Here is a 20,258-nt window from a genome sequence, read left to right as displayed (position 1 = left end):
TTTCGTGTATTTTAAAGGCGGGACATCAGCAAAAAGCATTGAGAAAATGCAGATGCCAGAGTGGTGGCCTTTTTTTCAGCTTTCATGCTTTACAGTGCCAAGGTGCTCAGCTGACGTGCCTCACTCTTGGCCGTATTTCACAACATCGGCCAATGGTAATGGGAAAGGGCAGAAAACTTTCCCTGCAGCTTGTGTTGCATTCAAAGCCACATTGGCAGTTGTCTGCCAACAGAGTACAAATATGTACTAGTGGTTCATGGGGTGAGAACAGCCATAGTAGGCGGTATATCATCATGCCACTAGGCAAGATCAAGCCTCTCATGAACCACCAGGAATTTCAAACTGCCACACATTTTTTTCAAAGATAATGACGACATAAATAATGCGCTTAGGGCTCCCATAAGATTCTCTCAACTTCACTTTACTGCCCACCAGTACGCCCAGAAGCAGACCTCAATCATAATGTTTCATAATGTTTATTGACAATTTTGCTTGGGAACCAAAGTGTCCATATAACCGAGGCACGACTGTAATGGACCCTTCAATCAGTTCTTCATTAAATGACCATCTCCCACTCATGCTGAGACCTCTAACTCCAAGACGAGAATGCAGAAAACAAGTCACACGACAAACTCTCCACTGCGTTCATGCGCTCGACCAGCTGTGCTGCGCATAGAATTACGTTTCATTTTCATTGGCTATCTGCTCCTCCTCGCTCCGACGGCAGCATGGCACTGGCATTTTTTCTGTTTCGGCATATACTTGCTTTTTGGTGCAAATGGGCTTGCCGGCAGTAAAACTTGGCCCCAGTGCAGCAGCTCGCCATCGAAATGGCCAAAAAAAACACCACATGCTGGCCACACTTTTTTTTTTGCCTTGGCTTGACCTGGCTAGCTCAGCAGTGCATGCGGACCACACCTGCTGTCGCAGTGCACTAGGGTGCCTTGATGCACACATCCTCTGCTAGGGTGGAGACAACTGTGTCGTCTGCTATGGCATCTGCCATGTTTGTGTCCACTTCTCTCAATGTGCTGTGCCAGCACGTGTTGGGAACTGAACACACTGCCTCACAGAAATGTTTTTTTTTGCTCGTGGAGAGGAACAAATAAGCAGGAAAGAAAAGTAGTAGAGTACGAACCTGCTAATGAATGAAATATTATGCTTTTAAGGAAGTAAAATGGATGCACTTTTTAGGCTCATGAGTCAACCCAGTCAATCGCACATCTTATGACAAACCGTTAGTTTACGCACGTACAAATGTGGTACGGTATTTTGCATCATATTTGTGGCATCCAATGTACCACCACAATTTGCGCTACTTTTCCATGTAAGGCAGCCATTTTCACCATACCGGGAACTGTTTTTGCTGCTTTCATTACCAGCACAGAAAATCTTTGCAAAAAGTGTGGGCCTGAGTGCCAAAAAATAAAGAATCATGAGAGAAAGTTAGAGAAATCATCGACACAGCATGCTTCAGCAAAGTTCGTGTGGCACATCGAGAGGAAACTTGTTAATTTGCAAGTACTGCAAATTGTAAATAGGGAACATATTGAATCATCATCATCACCAGCCTGACTACACCCACTGCAGGACAAAGGCCACTTCCATGTCTCTCCAATTAACTCTCTCCTGTGCCAGCTGCAGCAATCGTATCCTCGCAAACTCCTTAATCTCATCTGCCCACCTAACCTTCTGCCGCCCCCTGCTACGCTTAATTTCTCTTGGAATCCACTCAGTTGCCCTTAAAGACCAGCAGTTATCTTGCCTTCACATTAAACGCCCTGCCCAAGGCCATTTCTTTCTCTTGATTTCAACTAGGATGTCATTACCCCACGTTTGTTCCCCCAGCCACTCTGCCCACTTCCGGTCTCTCAACGTCCCACCTATCATTTTTCTTGCCATAGCTCGCTGTGTTGTCCTTAACTTGAGCTGAATCCTTTTTGTTAGCCTCCGCGTTTTTGCCCCGCAGGTGAGTACTAGTAAGATACAGCTGTTGTATACATACTGAATAGAATGCATATTGAATGGAATGCATAAAGTGGAGAGTTATAATAATGAGCTCTGTCACACCAAGGCATATAATTTATTTATTTATAAGTAGAATAGAGCAATAACTGAGAAAATAAGCAATTTAAAGTAGACAAACTATGGTGACATATGTACCGGAGCTTCAAAATCTCCACTTCACTGCAAGCTGACCCCAACACGTTTTAATTGCTTCCACAGCCATAAACTTCTTTTCATTGAAGTTGACGGTGGTACAGACGCAGCCTGGTTATATGGTTGGCACAGCTGTTTGCCTTCAGCAACTACCTTCCACCCACGCGGTTGTTCTCACAGCAACTGTCCTTGAGGTGGACTAACATGTTTAAAAAATAACTGTAGGCATTCAATGTGGAAGAAAAAAGAAGGAGATCAGCCCCTCTCACATTACATTTCATGTACATCAGCTCCTGCTGTACTCGAGATTTTGTGGAGCCGCGCACCTTGGCTCCATTTTGTAAGCTCCGAGAGTTGAAATTACTGAGAAATTTGTGCAAGGAGGAAATAGCCGACAGATAGACAAGGAACACAACTGGCCACCCTATAACACCCCCGCTGACACTAGCGAGAAATGTGCAGTAAGGGCATATAGCGAAAATTCAGTGCACTAACATAAGAAGTGCAAAACAGAATCGCGACAGAAGCAATATAAATGACAGGCGCAGAGTCTATTACCTCAGCTATGCCGATTGAAGCTCTCATCAACGCAAGAGAAAGTAACAACTTGCTTAATCCGTCGCACAACTTTTGCCCACATAAAAGAATAATTGCTTTCGACTAAACTGCCTCCAAAAATAATGCGCAGTGGCCACTGATGGGCTTCCTTTCATGCACATTTTAATGATTAAAAAGGACACTTTCTGCACTAGGTCAATAGATTATGAACAGCAGTGTGCTAGCGCTTAAATGCTGTGGTGCTGTAGCCAATGCGCTTGGTATTTCATCTCACTCAATTAGATAAAGTTCTCTAGCAACAGTCTCTTTGCACGAGAAAAAAGATTAATATGGATTAGCCCAGCTAATCCAGGATATACAAAGCGAAAAGCGAGACAGGTCTCCACTGACCCTTGGAGCCAGTTTTGCGCCTTTCATTTCGTGAAAATGAACGGAGTTTGCAAAGTTGTCAATGCCAATGAACTCTATGAACACCGTCGGCTCACTTTTTTTGTTTGGTTTTTGATCCTTTTGCCGCCGTTTAGCAAGGCGTGCCTCTCGTGATTCTGGCGTTTCAGCCGCTTGTCTAGCCTTGCACTTTTCATATCTTCGCTGCTTTTGAGTCAACTCCCAAGCTACCACTTCTGGGTCTTCTTCTCCTCCTTCCATGGCGAAAGGTCAGACGACGGAGGCAGCGCACACTGGCGACGACGGCTGCGGCAGCAGCGACCACCTGCGCTCCACGTGACGTCACTCAGTTTCGCGCATGCGCAGCTGTGACAAATCTGTAGTGTGGCTCACGCAAAGCCCGGTGTTGACGAGCCTAGTGAAGCTTTTCTCTTCAAAACATACTAGTATGTGTGCCTGGGCCATGTATATTGTAACGTAAAGATGTGCACACCAAAAGGGAAAAGTATATTTACAGGGAAACAGCTTACAGCCACGCAGCCGAACAACCGGGCACGCGAAGCCCAGCAGCAGAAACGCACTTCGTCCTCTTCGCGTTCCAAGCGCGAGCGCACCAAGCACGAGCGTTCCAAGCACAAGCACAACCGTAGCATAACTCCCGGCGGCAAAAGCACCGTCCCGGTGCTAAGTGGATGATGTAGCAGGCGTGTGGTACGGTTTGAGACGGACTACATGAACGACGTCAGTCAAAGGGCTAGTGGACGACGTCGGAGCATGAAGAGGTGTAATCTCGTAGGTCACGTCGGTCACCTGACGGAGAACTCGATAAGGGCCACTGTACTGACGTAGAAGTTTCTCAGAGAGACCGACATGGCGAGAAGGAGACCAAAGGAGGACGAGTGAGCCCGGCGGATAGTGTACTGGGCGATGCCGGCGGTCGTAAACTGACTTCTGGTAGGTCTGAGATGCGGTGAGCCGGTCTCGGGCGATTTCACGGGCCATAGTTGCTCGGGAGATGGCGTCACGTGCATACTCTGTGGTCGAGGCAGTACAACTCGGTAGTAATGTATCCAATGGCAGCGCAGGATGCCGACCAAACAGAAGGTAGAAAGGAGAATAGCCGGTGGTATCATGCCGCGACGAATTATAAGCAAATGTTACATAAGGCAAGGCAACGTCCCAATCGCGGTGGTCGGGCGAGACATACATGGATAGCATATCGGTCAGAGTCCTGTTGAGGCGCTCGGTAAGCCCGTTCGTCTGGGGATGGTAAGCTGTAGTGAGCTTATGCTGCGTGCCACAGGACCGGAGGATATCGTCAACTACTCGGGACAAAAAGTAGCGGCCGCGGTCCGTCAGCAATTGGTGTGGAGCGCCACGGTGAAGGATTACGTTCTGCAATAGGAAGTCGGCGACATCGGTTGCGCAACTTGTTGGTAACGCACGCGTGATAGCGTACCGGGTCGCATAGTCGGTCGCGACAGCAATCCAACGGTTGCCGGAGCAGGACGTCGGGAAAGGTCCGAGAAGGTCGAGTCCAACACGGTAGAATGGTTCGAGAGGTACGTCAATAGGCTGTAGAAGGCCAGCAGGCAACGTTGATGGTCTCTTCCTGCGTTGACAGAGGTCGCAGGAGGCAACGTAACGCCGAACAGAGCGGTACAGACCAGGCCAAAAGAAGCGGCGTCGGACCCGATCGTATGTGCGGGAGACGCCGAGGTGGCCTGCGGTCGGTAGGTCGTGTAGTTCCGCTAGGACAGATGAACGGAGACGCTGGGGAACGACTAGCAGGAGCGGAGGTCCGTCAGGACGAAGGTTGCGGCGGTATAGGACGCCACCCTGAATGACGAACAGTTGCAATGAAGGATCTCGGCAGGCACAGTTGAGGCGATCAATGAGAATACGCAAGGAAGAGTCTTGTCGCTGCTCGTCCGCGATGTTAACCAGATCGGAGATAGCGAAGAGGCACGGGCCGAGGTCGTTGTCTCCAGGATCAGGCGGCTCTACAGGGTGCCGAGACAGGCAGTCGGCGTCTTGATGGAGACGCCCTGACTTGTAATGAACAGTGTAAGAATACTCTTGGAGGCGCAACGTCCAACGTCCGAGCCGGCCTGTGGGGTCTTTCAGTGAAGACAGCCAACAAAGGGCGTGGTGATCGGTCACTACGGAGAATGGACGGCCAAACAGGTACGGTCGGAACTTAGCTACGGCCCAAACAAGAGCTAGACACTCGCGCTCTGTAATTGAGTAATTTCGCTCAGCTGTAGAAAGGAGGCGGCTGGCATATGCAATAACGCGTTCTTGCCCTTGGTGACGTTGGGCTAGCACGGCGCCAATCCCATAACCGCAGGCGTCTGTGCGAACTTCAGTCGGAGCCGACGGATCAAAATGGGCCAGAATAGGTGGGGAGGTGAGTAAGTCGACTAGCGAAGAAAAGGCCTCCTCTTTATTATTATTTTTATTTATTTACAATACCCCTAAGGGCCCTCGTGCGAGGGTATTACATAGGGGGGGGGCGATACAAGCATAAAAATATGGCACAGGCATTAGAAACAAAATACACGTAATAATTAATTAAAACTAGTAATGTACACAAATAACAACAACAAACAACGCAGAAGAAAATACTCAGTAAATGCACATAATACAACAAAAATACCAAATCTGTTAGTCCATGGTTTGTTTTAACGAATGCTGAAACGATTGTGGGTTAACCTCAGTAGCTATGTGTGATGGCAAGTTATTCCAATCTATTATAGTGCGAGGAATGAATGATTTCGAGTAGAGCAAAGAACGGCATGTGACGCGTTTTATTTTGTTAACGTGGTCGCGGCGAGGAAAGACTGCAGGGTGTGGCAAAAAGAAGTCGTCGTGGAGGGTGGGATGGTGATACAGTTTGTGAAGCAAGGTTAGTCGAGCGAAATGGCGTCGACATGATAGCGGTTCCAACTCGGCACGTTGTTTTAATGCTGTGACACTGGTGAAGCGTGAATAATCTGAAAAGATGAAGCGAACAGCACGGTTTTGCAGGGATTCAAGGTTGTTTATGATGTAAGCTTGATGAGGGTCCCATATGGCAGACGCATACTCAACTTTCGGGCGGATTAGCGTGATGTAAGCAAGTTTTTTTAAGTGTGAAGGCGCGTGTTTGAGATTACGCCTAAGAAGGCCGAGTGCGCGATTTGCTGATGCTAAGATTGTGTTAATATGGTAATGCCAAGTTAGGTCAGACTGAAAGTGAACTCCTAGGTACTTGTAAGTTGTTGTAAGTTCAACTTTATCGTTATTGAGGAAGTATGTTGTAGCAATTCGAGTGGAACGGTTAGTAAACGACATTAACTTTGTTTTAGATGCATTTAGAGACATTAGCCAGGAAGAACACCAAGCCGTTACAGCGTCAAGATCAGTTTGAAGTGATTGGCGGTCGGTTTCATTAGTAATATTACGATATATTACACAATCATCCGCGAATAACCTAATTTGAGACGATACACACTTGGGTAGATCGTTAATAAAAATTAAAAAGAGCAGAGGGCCAAGTACACTTCCCTGGGGGACTCCAGATGTTACGAGGACAGAAGACGAGTTAAAGCCGTTGACAGAGGTAAATTGTTTTCTGTTATCGAGGAATTGTTTTATCCATGAAATAACGCTGGGATGGAGATTTAAGTTTGTCAATTTGGTTAGGAGCCTGTGATGGGGAACGCGATCAAAAGCTTTAGAATAGTCTAAAAATACTGCGTCAACCTGTAAGCCAGCGTCTACTGCGGAAAATATGTCGTTAGTAAATCCAGTGAGTTGTGTGTCGCATGAATAACCCCTGCGAAAACCGTGCTGGTATTTGAAAATGATATCGTGCTCCTCTAGATAATTAATTACTTGAGTATGAATTATGTGTTCCAGGAGTTTACAGATGTTGCTGGTTAATGAGATAGGGCGATAGTTAAGTGGAATGGTGCGGTCTCCGGATTTGAAAATGGGTATTACTTTCGCTGTACGCCAGTCGTCAGGAATTGTACCAGATGATAATGATTGTGAAAAAAGTGATGTCAATACTTGATAGAGGTTTAGAGAGGCATTCTTTAGTATTTTGTTATTAAATCCAAGGTGATCAGAGCTAGTAGTAACTTTGAGGTTATTCAAAAGGGCTAGAATTCCTGATTCGTTAATGATAATTTCTGGCATGGAAGTGACGGAAGATGACTGTAACATGGGCGAGGAAGTGGTATCTTCATGGGTGAACACTGAGACGAATGCGTCGTTAAGAAGCTGTGCACACTCAGTTTCAGTTACAGGATCACCGTCAGGATTAGTTAGTACGATTTCGGGGTGGGAACTCGGATTGATGACGCGCCAAAATCTATGACAGTTATTGGTTAACATGGTGGACAGGTCGTGACTGAAGAAATGATGACGAGTTGTATTAAGCAGTGACTGATATTCATGATCGCAATGCCTGTACTTTGTCCATGATGATGGAAGACCTGTTTTGACTGCTTGGCGGTACAAGCGTTTTTTCTTATTATTAAGACGACGAAGGCAGGGCCCCAGGTAAAAGGGGTGTCTTTCTTTAGAAGGTCGGTCAGGGGGCGAGCGGTGCCGGCAAAATTTTTGATGAAACGGCGGAAGTACGAGCAGAGGCCGACGAAGCTGCGCACATCCGTAGACGACTGGGGAATAGGGAAGTCCTTGACGGCTTTAACTTTAACAGGATCCGGGCGGACACCAGAAGCGTCGACTAGATGTCCGAGAATGGTGAGTTGGCGGCGACCGAATTGACATTTCGACGAATTGAGCTGTAGCCCGGCTCGACGGAAGACAGAAAGAATGCTCGCCAGTCTTTCGAGGTGCGTGGTAAACGTGGGCGAAAAAACCACAACATCGTCGAGGTAACATAGACATGTGGACCATTTAAAGCCGCGAAGCAAGGAGTCCATCATTCTTTCGAAGGTAGCTGGCGCATTACAGAGACCGAATGGCATAACTTTAAACTGATATAAGCCGTCCGGTGTGACGAATGCCGTCTTTTCGCGGTCATTGTCATCAACAGAGATTTGCCAATACCCGGACCGAAGGTCAATTGAAGAGAAAAATTTGGCTCCGTGAAGGCAGTCCAAAGCATCGTCTATTCTTGGGGAGTGGATAGACGTCTTTTTTTGTTATGTTGTTTAGGTGCCGGTAATCAACGCAAAAGCGCCAGCTGCCGTCCTTCTTTTTAACCAGCACAACTAGTGAGGCCCAAGGGCTCGACGAGGGCTCTATGATGTCTTTACTGAGCATCTTGTCCACCTCTTGCTGTATGATGGTGCGTTCTGTACTGGACACTCTGTAGGGTCGTCTGTGAATAGGAGCTGCGTCACCGGTGTTGATGCGATGCGTGACCACAGATGTTCGAGCCAAAGGGCGGTCATCGAAGTCAAAGATGTCGCGAAAAGACGACAGAAGATACCGAAGGTCGTGAGCTTGCCCTGGTAAGAGGTCAGCAGCAATCATTTTTGCATATTCATCAGGTGGTGGGACGTCAGAGTCGCGGCAGTTCGACGAGGGTGGGACGCTTCTCACCGCCGATACGACGCATTCGGCAGCAGGGCACAGCGTGGCGAGCGACATACCTTGTGGGAGCGGCTGAACGTAAGAGGCAAAGTTGAGAACCGGAAGGGACGCTTGATTTGCCGACATGGTGACAACTGTATGCGCAAGGGCAACACTGCGTGTAAAGGGCACATCAGGAACCGGAGTAATGATGTAGTCACCATCGGGAACTGGCGGGACCGAGGAGAAACGGACATAAGTGGCGGCATCGGGGTCCAGGCGGACAAAGTCGGCGGTGCACAGTCAGTGAACAATTGGATCCGGTGGCTCTGAAGGAACAGGTAGAGCGAGTTGAACGATGCTTGTGGCGCAATCTATAAGGGCGGAATGGTCGGTGAGAAAGTCAAGGCCGAGAATGATGTCATGAGGGCAGTGTTCGAGGACAGTGAAGAGCACAGAAGTATGGCGGCCGGCTATTGAAACACGAGCAGTACACATTCCGACGACAATAGACATACCGCCATCTGCAACACGGACCACAGTTGAGGGGGCAGGAGTGAGCACTTTCCTTAGGCGACGGCGAAGACGAGCATTCATGACTGAGACGTGCGCTCCAGTGTCGATCAGAGCGGTAACAGGGACCCCGTCCACGTCGACGTTAAGGATGTTCCGATGAGCATGAAGAGTTAAAGGAGGGTTTTCTGGTCGGGTCGTCAGAGCAGCATCACCCCCAGACGCTGCAGCCATCAGTTTTCCGACCGGGAGCGGGCATATGGGGCCGGCGACGAAGGGCGGCGAGGTCGGGGCGATGGAGATCGACGGCGCTGAGGTGACGACGAACGGTTGGTAAGCGGGGTCTGAGCGTTGTGGCCAGAAGAGGTCGTTTCCGAGGGCGAGGGAGAGCGGCGGGAATATGCAGAACCCGGCGGGTAGCGGCTGTAGGTCGAGGACGGACGGCTTCGGCAGTGTCGAGATATGTGGCCAACTCGGGAGCAGTTAAAGCAGATGGGCCTGTCATCAGGTGTTCTCCATTCATCTGGATTGCGGCTGCGTCGAGGGTAGTATGCACGTTCAGAACCGAGCTCCGGGGACATGCGGCGAGCATATGGGGCACTAACTGAGCAAACAGGTTGAATCCCAAGATTGGCAAATTCTTTGCGAACGACAGCCTGTATAAGGGATACTGCTGGAGTACTGTCTGTTGCGGGTGGATGAAACGCAACGGGGGACATTGCCTCTACTTCTTGGCGCACAAGTCGTGTCAGGCTCTCAGATGTCGGCAGACGGCTCGGTGGAGTCGAGTCTACACAGGGCGACGTCGCAGTCGTATTCGGCAACCGCGTGAACTGCGGAGAAATTCGGCGGCTCTTCGCTTGTTCGAACCGGCGGCATTCCTTGATGATTGCGTCAACCGTTCCGCAGTCCTTGTATACAAGAAGGTTAAAGGCGTCATCTGCGATGCCTTTGAGCACGTGACCTACTTTGTCGCACTCTGACATAGTGGCGTCGACTTTCATGCAGAGAGCTAATATGTCCTGAATGTATGATACATAGGACTCTGTGGACGTTTGTGCACGGCATGCGAGCTCCTTCTTCGCAGCGAGCTGACGCCCGAATGGCTTACCAAACAGGTCACAAAGCTTGCGCTTGCAGAGATCACAGCTGGTGAGTTCATCCTCGTGGGTCTCGAACCATACCCTGGCAGTGCCCGTCAGGTAGAAGATGACGTTGGCCAACTTTAGGGTCGGGTCCCACCTGTTGTGTGTGCTCACGCGCTCGTACATTGCGAGCCAGTCCTCCACGTCGACGCCGTCCGTTCCGTTGAAGGTCCCAGGATCTCTCGGATGGGCAATGATGAACGCCGGGTTGGCGGACGCCGACGGAGCGGCCCCTTCGCTGGTCATGGTTGAAGAGCCGGCGAGCTGACGACCGCTGCGAAGTTCCGTGCTTGCTGTGGCTGTACCCAGCACCTCACACCAATAATGTAACGTGAAGATGTGCACACCAAAAGGGAAAAGTATATTTACAGGGAAACAGCTTACAGCCACGCAGCCGAACAACCGGGCACGCGAAGCCCAGCAGCAGAAACGCACTTCGTCCTCTTCGCGTTCCAAGCGCGAGCGCACCAAGCACGAGCGTTCCAAGCACAAGCACAACCGTAGCAATATGTATGGTCTGCAGTATCTGAAAATAATACCTGTGTGTTATAAAAAATGACTCTCGAATAAGCATCAGCAACATAGTACACATTTCCAGCTGATATAATGGCGTGAAAGGTTATACATGGCAGCATGAGCGACTCCAAACGAATGCCTAGAGAAATGCGAATGCAACTTCTTGCACAAACATTTAGCCTGCAGTGGTAGGCAGGCATAACTACGGAAAAATTGCGAGGCACGCTATTTGTAGTATTTACACTGCATTTACAAGTGTTTTGCAGCTGCCTCTTGTCACGGTTTGTCTTTACAGTCGAGATGAGCCTTCTTTTAAATCACTTGGCAAAGCGATCATTCTCCAGCCATTTCTGGAGTGATTTGTGCACAGTGGCATGTGACATGCTGATCTTGTCAGTCCTGCGGCCGAAAAAAACAGAGGCCGAACGGACGCTGAACCTTTCACAAGCAGCCGGCACAGGCGAAGTGGGCACAAATATGCTGGCCATCCCCACAGAGGTGGTAATGACCCCTTCAAACAATGGCACCACTCTCCGCGGAGGAGTGAGCGCATCGAGGAACGCTACCACACGTGCGCGTATGGCGCCATCTGTTGATGAGGAACAGAAGTGCAAAAAAAGGGGGTGGACTGGCCCATGCAGGTGCTCGTGGATCCCACAAAAGCAGCCCATGGAGCCCCTGGGTTCCGCAGAACTCAGTTTGAGAACCCCTACCCTAAATACTGGACTCACATCAGTATACCACTTTGAGTCACTGATCAATTTGCTCTCGCCCTACCATCAGCTAGCCATCCTGGTTAGCTTAGCTGGTAGAGCAACTGCCCCAGACAGGCAGTGGTCCTGGGTTCAAACCTCGGACCACAACGAATTTTTCTTTAACTACAAAGTTTTTGTGAAAGCTGTATAGCTTTCCTGTGTAGCTGCATGGCCGTGTTTGGGTAGAAGCTAATGAGTAATTACTCTTTATTACAAACAAATTCATATGCTGCACCTGTGCAGAAGCATAACACAAACTGAAAAAAAAAAAAAAACTTGCCAGCTTACTTCATCCCTCATTGAAGACTGCCGCTGCTGCTTCACCGAAAACTGACAGACAAGAGCCACAATAAGCCAACAGCATGCATGGCTGGAACAACCGAGAAGTGCCCCGCCTGTCACTCCCATGTAGACACAAGCAGTGTTCAAATATGCTTCACACAGCCACTGTGACTGCTCCAACTTCATGGCAGGAACGCAGAAGTAGCCTCATGCCAATAGCAACCTCCTTTTCTTGATTAGGGTGCTTTTAAATAACTGAACTGTGCTCTTATTACTTCCACCATATTTCGTCATATTTTCAACAACCCATCAAAAAGTTAAATTGAATTCACCAAAACCACCACAAACGATGCTTTTTCTGGTGGGCAAAGGTTATCAGTATGGCCGCTAAGGGTAACAGACTAAATACCAAGAGAAGGCAAGCGTATCAGGGGGCGCGAGAAAATTAGGTGGGTGGATCAGATTAGGAAGTTTGCAGGCATACGGTGGATGACGCTGACACAGGACAGCGTTAATCGGAGAGACATGGGAGAGGCCTTTGCCCTGCAGTGGATGTAGTCAGGCTGATGATCTGCAGAAATCTGACAGAGCTGACAATAACTGCACAAGAATGAAGACTCGGAAGAAGATACAGCACAAACAGCGCTGACTATCAACTGACTGCTGTGCTTAAGCGTAGTGATCATGCACCGTTTGTTTTCTAAAATGAGTGTTGAATACGGACTGCAGTGACGCTTTCGCTTGAATGCTGTAAGTTTTGTGGTCAGAGAGAACCGAGTGAAGGCGGGGCGAGCAAACGGCCTTGTGTCTCGTCTAATGGGTGTTTAGTGCATCCTGTCATGTTATAGATTTCATCCCCAGCAATTTGATTTATTATAACACTGCGAAGTAACTTTTACTGCAAACATCTGCTGCAGTGAGGCATTTGTAAGTCATTAGCGTTGTCCTCGTCAAAGTGCAAATTATATTTGAAAGCTAAATTCTAGCACACATTCTAACGTAAGCTAATAAGACAATCGTGGAAAACACCACACATTAGATGTACAAATACTGCCCGAAATATAACGACAGCCAAAGTCCTGCCATGGCGCAATGCACTTCTGCAAACGGGGGCACCTGTAGTAGCCCGCACTGACCCTATATGAAACACCAGCAGGTTTCGTGACCACAAAAGCACTGAAGGACTCTGGTAATAGTTAAGGAAAGTCCACTATTAGAATTTAGCTAATCACTTTACTAGTTAACACGATTCGCCTGTTTTTTGATGTCCGCCAACACTGGTATTACTATGCTGCAAAAAGCTTTTTACCTCAAAAACCCTTTTTTAAAAATTAGTTGCTCGCTTCCCTGAAACACCTGGTACATCACAAAGTGGAGTGTCTGAATATTTTGAGGATGCTTATAGCCATTTGTTTATATTTCAGAAATTTATTCGCTTTTCTAAAATTTGTAGAACTTGATGAGCAGAACAATGTTTCACTAACTTTACTGGTATTTATCTGAGTGAAATAAAAGGAATTGGAACTGCCAAAATTTTACCCTATGTTCTATGCAAAGTTATCCATTAGGCAATATAAAGTTCAGTGAGATATACTTTACCAGCAAAGAAATAATGCTGCAAAACTTAGAAAACACAGAATGATTTACTTAACTTTATTTTACTTAACTTAATGTGAAATTTCAGAAGCATTAAAGGTATGTTGCATTCTAATGATGGGATGCACATTTTTATGCACGGTTTTGCTGACAAAAAAATACTGACTAAATATTGTAATACAGCATGCCAGCGTGGGCAGTGCAGGTATCTGCCGAAGAGGAGGAAGACAGTTGTGACCAACACGCGAGACTTGCCTGCTAGAGTGTCTTTTGAACTAACTCGATGTCGCACTGCCATCACCTTGATTGCTGCCTTCTGGTCTTCACCCCAAAGCTCCCTAGCCCCCTCACAGTATAAATAAGTAACTAATAACTAATAGCAATTGAATAATAAGGAAAGCACTTGGGAATAAAGTCCAAATATTTGGTTGCACCACGTCAGCTGTGCACCGCCCCCACTCCTAAAAAAATGGCTCCTGGATCCACTTGTTCAGGCCATGTGAAAAAGCGGCACCACTTTGAACTTCTCCTTGTTGTCTCGTCACAGAGGGCGACACGGGTGCAGACACCTTGGAAGTACAGATGTGGGCTCCAGGCTCGTGTCTGCTGCTAGCTCCACCTTACGTGCGGGCATACATTGGCAAAATTACGAGTGCTCACTCATAAAAATTTGGTAAACCTACAGGCTCACTCACACTCACAGAGGTCTGGGCTCATTCGAATTCATGAACTCAAGCTCACTTAAGATTACAACTCAGTTGGGCTCACTCAAACTCACTAGTCATCAAGGGTCAACCACTCATCACAACTCACTCAGACACACGACTCATCTGGGATCACTCATTTCGACTCGCCACTCATGTGGACTCACTCATTTCGCTCAGGGTGACATGGACAGTAGCGCCGGCAGCATGCCCCTGCAGTAGGAGGGTTCCCCCGCAACAATGCTGCGATCTCTCTCGCGGTGTCCACAGGGCCGGGTCACAGAGAGCAGGCAATGAAGGCGCGGTACGTGTGTCGAATATCACTGGACCCCGTACAAGCGAACTCGAGTATGGACTGGTCCAAAGTAATAGTATGCACCTTTCATTGTCACAGAGGAATCTACTTGGGTACCCCTCGTACGCACGCCCAAAGACCAGGGTCTGAAATCCCGCCTGAATGGTCCAATGGAGGTGGTTCATTGGGCCGTTGGGGCGAAGCCACAGCCGAGTGACGTCTTTAACCACTTGGTGACCCCTTCGTACAACACCCTCTCAATATTTTAGAATAGAAAGGGTATTGCCTTCGTACGCTCAAGCGTTGGAAAGGAAAAGAGAAGAGCGTTGTGGAAGCCTGGCCAGCGGTTGTGAAGGGCAGCAGTGGAATACATGGCAAAATTACTTTTGGAAAGCATTTGAATTAAATGTCCGCTTACTCTCCTAAAATTTGTGCAGATGCAATTAATTTACATTACTAATTCCTGCTCACATAAAGTTATAATATTACGATACGGTATGATAAGGTATGGTGTGATAATGGCGGATTAATGTTCCTAAGCGACACATAGGTACAAGTAGGGATCAGAGTTTACGATTTAAACCGAACGAAAAAAAATGATAAAAGTACACCGATTGATATTTTTAAAAACCATCATTAACATTGACGTGCATTCCACATCACAGCTAGATGGCTATTGAGTACAGTACTAGAAAATCAGGCACTAGAAAAAAAAGAAAAGGCACAAGTCAGCGGCTCGGTAAGAGAGTAGAATCATAAGACTAGTGGTGCAATTGTGCCTTTCGAGAGGCATTGAGTAACTCGCGTACAGTTGGCTGTTATTACCCGTTTGGGCCCTTGCTTGACTGTTTTCCCGATGCATTTAATGATTATGAGATTTCATTCCAGCGCATAGAAACACACGGACAAGGAGAGTAGACACCACGAACGCTGGACTTCAACTGAGGTTTATTCCACAAAACAAGCTTTTTTATGTGCAAAGGGTTACTAGTAACCCCTGGGACTGAAAAAGTATTTCCGCGACTAGATAATTATTCAAGGCAGCAGAAACCAAGTGGCGGAGGTCATTTAGCTGACCACATTCACCGTTGCTCGCACAAGCCAGCATGAAAGGCGTTTTTGAAAGAAACCCATGTGCTGCGCAAGTTTAGCATTAAAAAGAGCTGGGAAATTTTTGAAGCATTCTGTATCTCTGCCGAAAAAGAGAACTGCGTCAGCCGCCCTTCTGTTGGGCTCCGGAAAAAAGAAATAGATTATTTGAAGGCAAATGTGTTTGGTGGGTCAACTAGGTAGGCGTTGTGGTGGCGCGCCGATGTGTTGTGAGGGCAAGATACCCTTATGCCTATGTTTTTGTTTTGGTGTCTGCCGCCTTGAATAATTACCTGGTCGCAGAAATACTTTTTCAGTCCCAGGGGCCACTAGTAACCCTTTGCAGATAAAAAGCCTGTTTTGTGGAATAAACCTCAGTTGAAGTCCAACGTTCGTGGTGTCTACTCTCCTTGTCCGTGCGTTTCTGTGCGATGGAATGATGTCGCATAATTAGTATACCCACAACCAACTAGCCCAGCTCTCTACGCTTAGTCATGCGATGAGACTGACAGAATTTTTAAATGGAACTGCCGCAGCAATCGCTATCTAATATCCTAAGCACCCGAACTGCGGCCGACTGAAATAAAGGGGCAGGGAAAGGATAGAAAGCAGAAGTACAGCGGGGAGGGATAGCGAGTTAGGAAAAGGAAAGATTTACAAAAATTTTTACAAAAGTATTTACAAAAATATATGAAAGAAATAGAAAGAGAAGTGAAAATTCGCTCGCGCACACGAGTGTCCGAGCACTTTCCCGATTACAACTGCGCACCGCGAGTGACCACTACATATTTACAACATGGAAACGTTTTACATACAAAGTCGTGCAAATGCAGCATCATGCCACTAATGAATCGCATGTGCAAAGCACCGCACAAGAGGTCAGGGTGGGGCGTCCGGCCCCATATTCCATGTAGGGCCTTGTTTAAAAACTGACGCTTCTTATGTCAAAACCCAATCACTGGACTAAAATATTGTAACGTGGTGGTGACGTTGAAGAACACAGTAGCAATACTGTGAAAGACAAAACTAACTTTTATTGGACGAACCTGTGCCCACAAAAAGAGGCTACACTTACAGCACAACGGTAGCGGCGAACACGGTCGGCGATCGGCGAAAATCTAATCCGTGGGTCAAGCGCGTCGGCTTTTATATAGCAGTCGTCGAATGTTCCAGACTAATCGTTGGGACCCGCGTGCCTTCCACAAAGTTCTACAGCATTCGCGTCAGGCGATGAAATCAGATAACATAAGGTTCGGCTACAACAGACAGCGAATAGAAGCATCGATGACTTGCCAGAAACTTCGGATAGATGCAGGCGCGTCCCGCGCTGTGCGATAACACTTGTTAGGCGGTGAAACGTGGTCGCCCGATAAAGATAAGTACATGTGCCATTACCCCCCTTTTGAAAAGCATCGACCCGATGCTGCAAACAAACGAAATAAAGAAAAGCACTCGTAGCAAAGAAAACAACAAAAATAAGGAAGTTCGTCAGCGTCCGTAAAAGGGTTTAAGGCGCACCACGTGGACCACTTCAGATCATGCGCGGCGCTGCTGTGAATGCGAAATGCCGTCTGGCACGACCTCATAGTCCAGTGAGTCAATACGTCGAATGACCTTGTAAGGTCCGAAATAGCATCGCAATAGTTTCTCACTCAGTCCTCGTCGGCGTATTGGGGTCCATACCCAAACACCGTCACCAGGCTGGTACTCGACGAAGCGTCGTCGCAGGTTGTAGTGTCGGCTGTCGGTACGCTGCTGGTTCTTGATCCGCAGACGGGCGAGCTGTCGAGCTTCTTCGGCGCGCTGGAGATAGGTAGCGACGTCAAGATTTTCCGCGTCAGTGACGTGCGGCAGCATGGCGTCGAGCATCGTCGTCGGGATCCTGCCGTGAACCAGCTTAAATGGCGTGATCTGTGTTGTTTCTTGCATCGCCGTGTTGCAAGCGAATGTTATGTACGGCAGGACTGCATCCCATGTCTTGTGCTCGACGTCGACGTACATTGCTAGCATGTCGGCGAGGGTCTTGTTCAGGCGCTCCATGAGACCATTCGTCTGCGGATGGTAGGCAGTTGTCCTCCTGCGACTTGTCTGGCTGTATTGCAGAATGGCTTGCGTGAGCTCTGCTGTAAAAGCCGTTCCTCTGTCGGTGATGAGGACTTCTGGAGCACCATGTCGCAGCAGGATGTTCTCGACAAAAAATTTTGCCACTTCGGCTGCGCTACCTTTCGGCAGAACTTTAGTTTCAGCGAAGCGGGCGAGATAGTCCGTCGCCACGATGATCCACTTATTTCCGGAAGTTGATGTCGGAAATGGTCCCAACAAGTCCATCCCGATATGCTGAAAAGGTCGGTAAGGAGGCTTGATCGGTTGTAATAATCCCGCTGGCCTTGTCGGTAGTGTCTTGCGTCGCTGACAGTCTCGGCATGTCTTGACGTAACGGGCGACATCGGCGGTTAGGTGCGGCCAGTAATATCTTTCTTGTATCCTTGATAGCGTCCGGAAGAAACTGAGGTGCCCAGCGGTTGGATCGTCATGTAGGGCGTGCAGTACTTCTGGACGCACTGCCGACGGAACAACAAAATAGTTGGCGCGGACTGGTGAGAAGTTCTTCTTCACGAGTAGGTTGTTTTGAAGCATGAACAAAGACAATCCACGCTTAAATGCCCTAGGGACAACGTCGGTGTGCCCTTCCAAATAATCGACTAGGGCTTTTAGCTCCGGGTCTCCTCGTTGCTGTTCGGTGAAGTCTTCCGCGCTTATTATTCCAAGGTAGGTGTCGTCATCCTCATTATCTTACAGCGGCGGGTCAATGGGGACGCATGATAGGCAATCGGCATCTGAGTGTTTTCGTCCGGACTTGTAGGCTCCATTGTGCCAGCCGTCCTGAAGGGTCCTTTAAGTTAGCTAGCCAACACAATGCGTGATGGTCGCTGACCACTTTGAATGGCCTGCCATATAGGTAAGGGCGAAAGTTCGCTGTGGCCCGAACGATGACGAGGCATTCCTTTTTGGTTGTAGAATAATTGCCTTCCGCTTTTGATAACGACCGGCTAGCGTAAGCCATCACGTGTTCATGCCCATCTTTTCTCTGGACTAGGACGGCACCGAGGCCTAGGCTACTGGCGTCAGTGTGGATTTCGGTATCGGCGTGCTCGTCGAAGTGCGCAAGTACGGGCGCACTTTAGTTAGCTGTGTCAGCGGCTCAGCGATGCGTGAAAAGTCCTTGACAAATCGCCGGTAGTAGGCACACATGCCAAGAAATCTACGCACTGCCTTCCTGTCAATGGGCTGCGGGAACTGTGCGATGGCAGCTGTCTTCTGTGGGTCAGGGTGGACTCCAGACTTGCTGATGATGTGGCCTAGGAACAGAAGCTCATCGTAAGTGAAGCAGCACTTTTCAGGCTTCAGAGTGAGCCCAGATGACTTGATGGCCTCTAGTACTGTGGCAAGTCACCTAAGGTGATCGTCGAAATTTGCGGCGAAGACAACGATGTGATCCAAGTAAACGAGACAGGTCTGCCACTTCAATCCTGCTAAAACCGTGTCCATCACGCGCTGAAACGTTGCAGGTGCCGAGCACAGTCAAAATGGCATAACCTTGAACTCGTAGAGGCCGTCTGGGGTGATGAAGGCAGTCTTTTTGCGATCTTTTTTGTCGACTTCTATTTGCCAATAGCCAGGCTTGAGGCCCATCGACGAGAAGTATATTGCGTTGCAGAGCCGATCCAATGCGTCGTCTATCCGTGGGAAGGGGTATACGTCCTTCTTCGTGATTTTGTTCAGACGACGATAATTGATGCAGAAACGTAGGGTTCAGTCCTTTTTCTTCACCAGGACAACAGGGGATGCCCACGGGCTTTTCGATGGCTGGATGATGTCGTCGCGCAGCATTTCGTCGACTTGTTCTCTTATAGCTTCACGTTCTCGCGGCGAAATTCGGTAAGGGCTCTGGCGGAGTGGTCGAGCGCACTCCTCGGTGATTATGGGATGCTTGGCGACTGGTGTTTGTCGAATCCTTGATGACGTCGAAAAGCAGCCTTAGTATCGTCGGAGCAGACTTCTGAGCTGCTGTTGCTTAATTACAGGGAGACTTGGATTAATGTCGTAGTCTGGTTCGGGAACCATGGTCGTCGGGGTAGGTGCGGCGGAATCCGAGAGGACAAACGCATTACTGGTTTCCAGAATTTCCTCGATGTATGCAATCGTCGTGCCTTTGTTGATGTGCTTGAACTCCTGGCTGAAGTTTGTCAGCAACACTTCAGTTTTCCCTCCATGCAGTCGAGCGATCCTTCTTGCGACACAAATTTCACGGTCTAGCAGTAGACGGTCGCCTTCGATGACACCTTCTACGTCAGCGGGTATTTCGGTGCCGACCGGAATAATAATGCTGGAGTGAGGCGGGATGCTCACTTGATCTTCGAGCACACTCAAGGCGTGGTGACTACGAGGGCTCTCCGGCGGTATCGCTTCATCTTCCGACAGCGTTATTGACTTCAACTTCAGGTCGATGATTGTGCCGTGTTGGTTCAGGAAGTCCATACCGAGAATGACGTCTCGTGAGCACTGTTGGAGGATAACGAAGGTGGCAGGGTGAGTGCGGTCATGAATGGTTATTCTTGCCGTGCAGATTCCAGTCGGCGTGATGAGGTGTCCTCCAGCGGTCCGAATTTGAAGGCCTTCCCATGCGGTCTTAACTTTCTTCAACTGGGCGGCGATGTGTCCACTC

The 20,258-nt window shown here is 48.5% G+C and overlaps 1 protein-coding gene across 1 annotated transcript in view; it reads right to left on the bottom strand.

Annotated features, from left to right (window-relative positions):
- Window positions 1–20,258, bottom strand: part of LOC144116315 (tRNA (34-2'-O)-methyltransferase regulator WDR6) — a 273,947-nt gene that overhangs the window by 82,807 nt on the left and 170,882 nt on the right. The gene's annotated exons all lie outside the window — the stretch shown is intronic.

This window comes from Amblyomma americanum, chromosome 1 (assembly GCF_052857255.1).
Source record: "Amblyomma americanum isolate KBUSLIRL-KWMA chromosome 1, ASM5285725v1, whole genome shotgun sequence".
In the NCBI taxonomy this organism is placed as follows: Eukaryota; Metazoa; Arthropoda; class Arachnida; order Ixodida; family Ixodidae; genus Amblyomma; species Amblyomma americanum.
The sequence above is the reverse complement of the archived record's forward strand: the minus strand, read 5'-3'. Positions and strand labels throughout refer to the sequence as shown.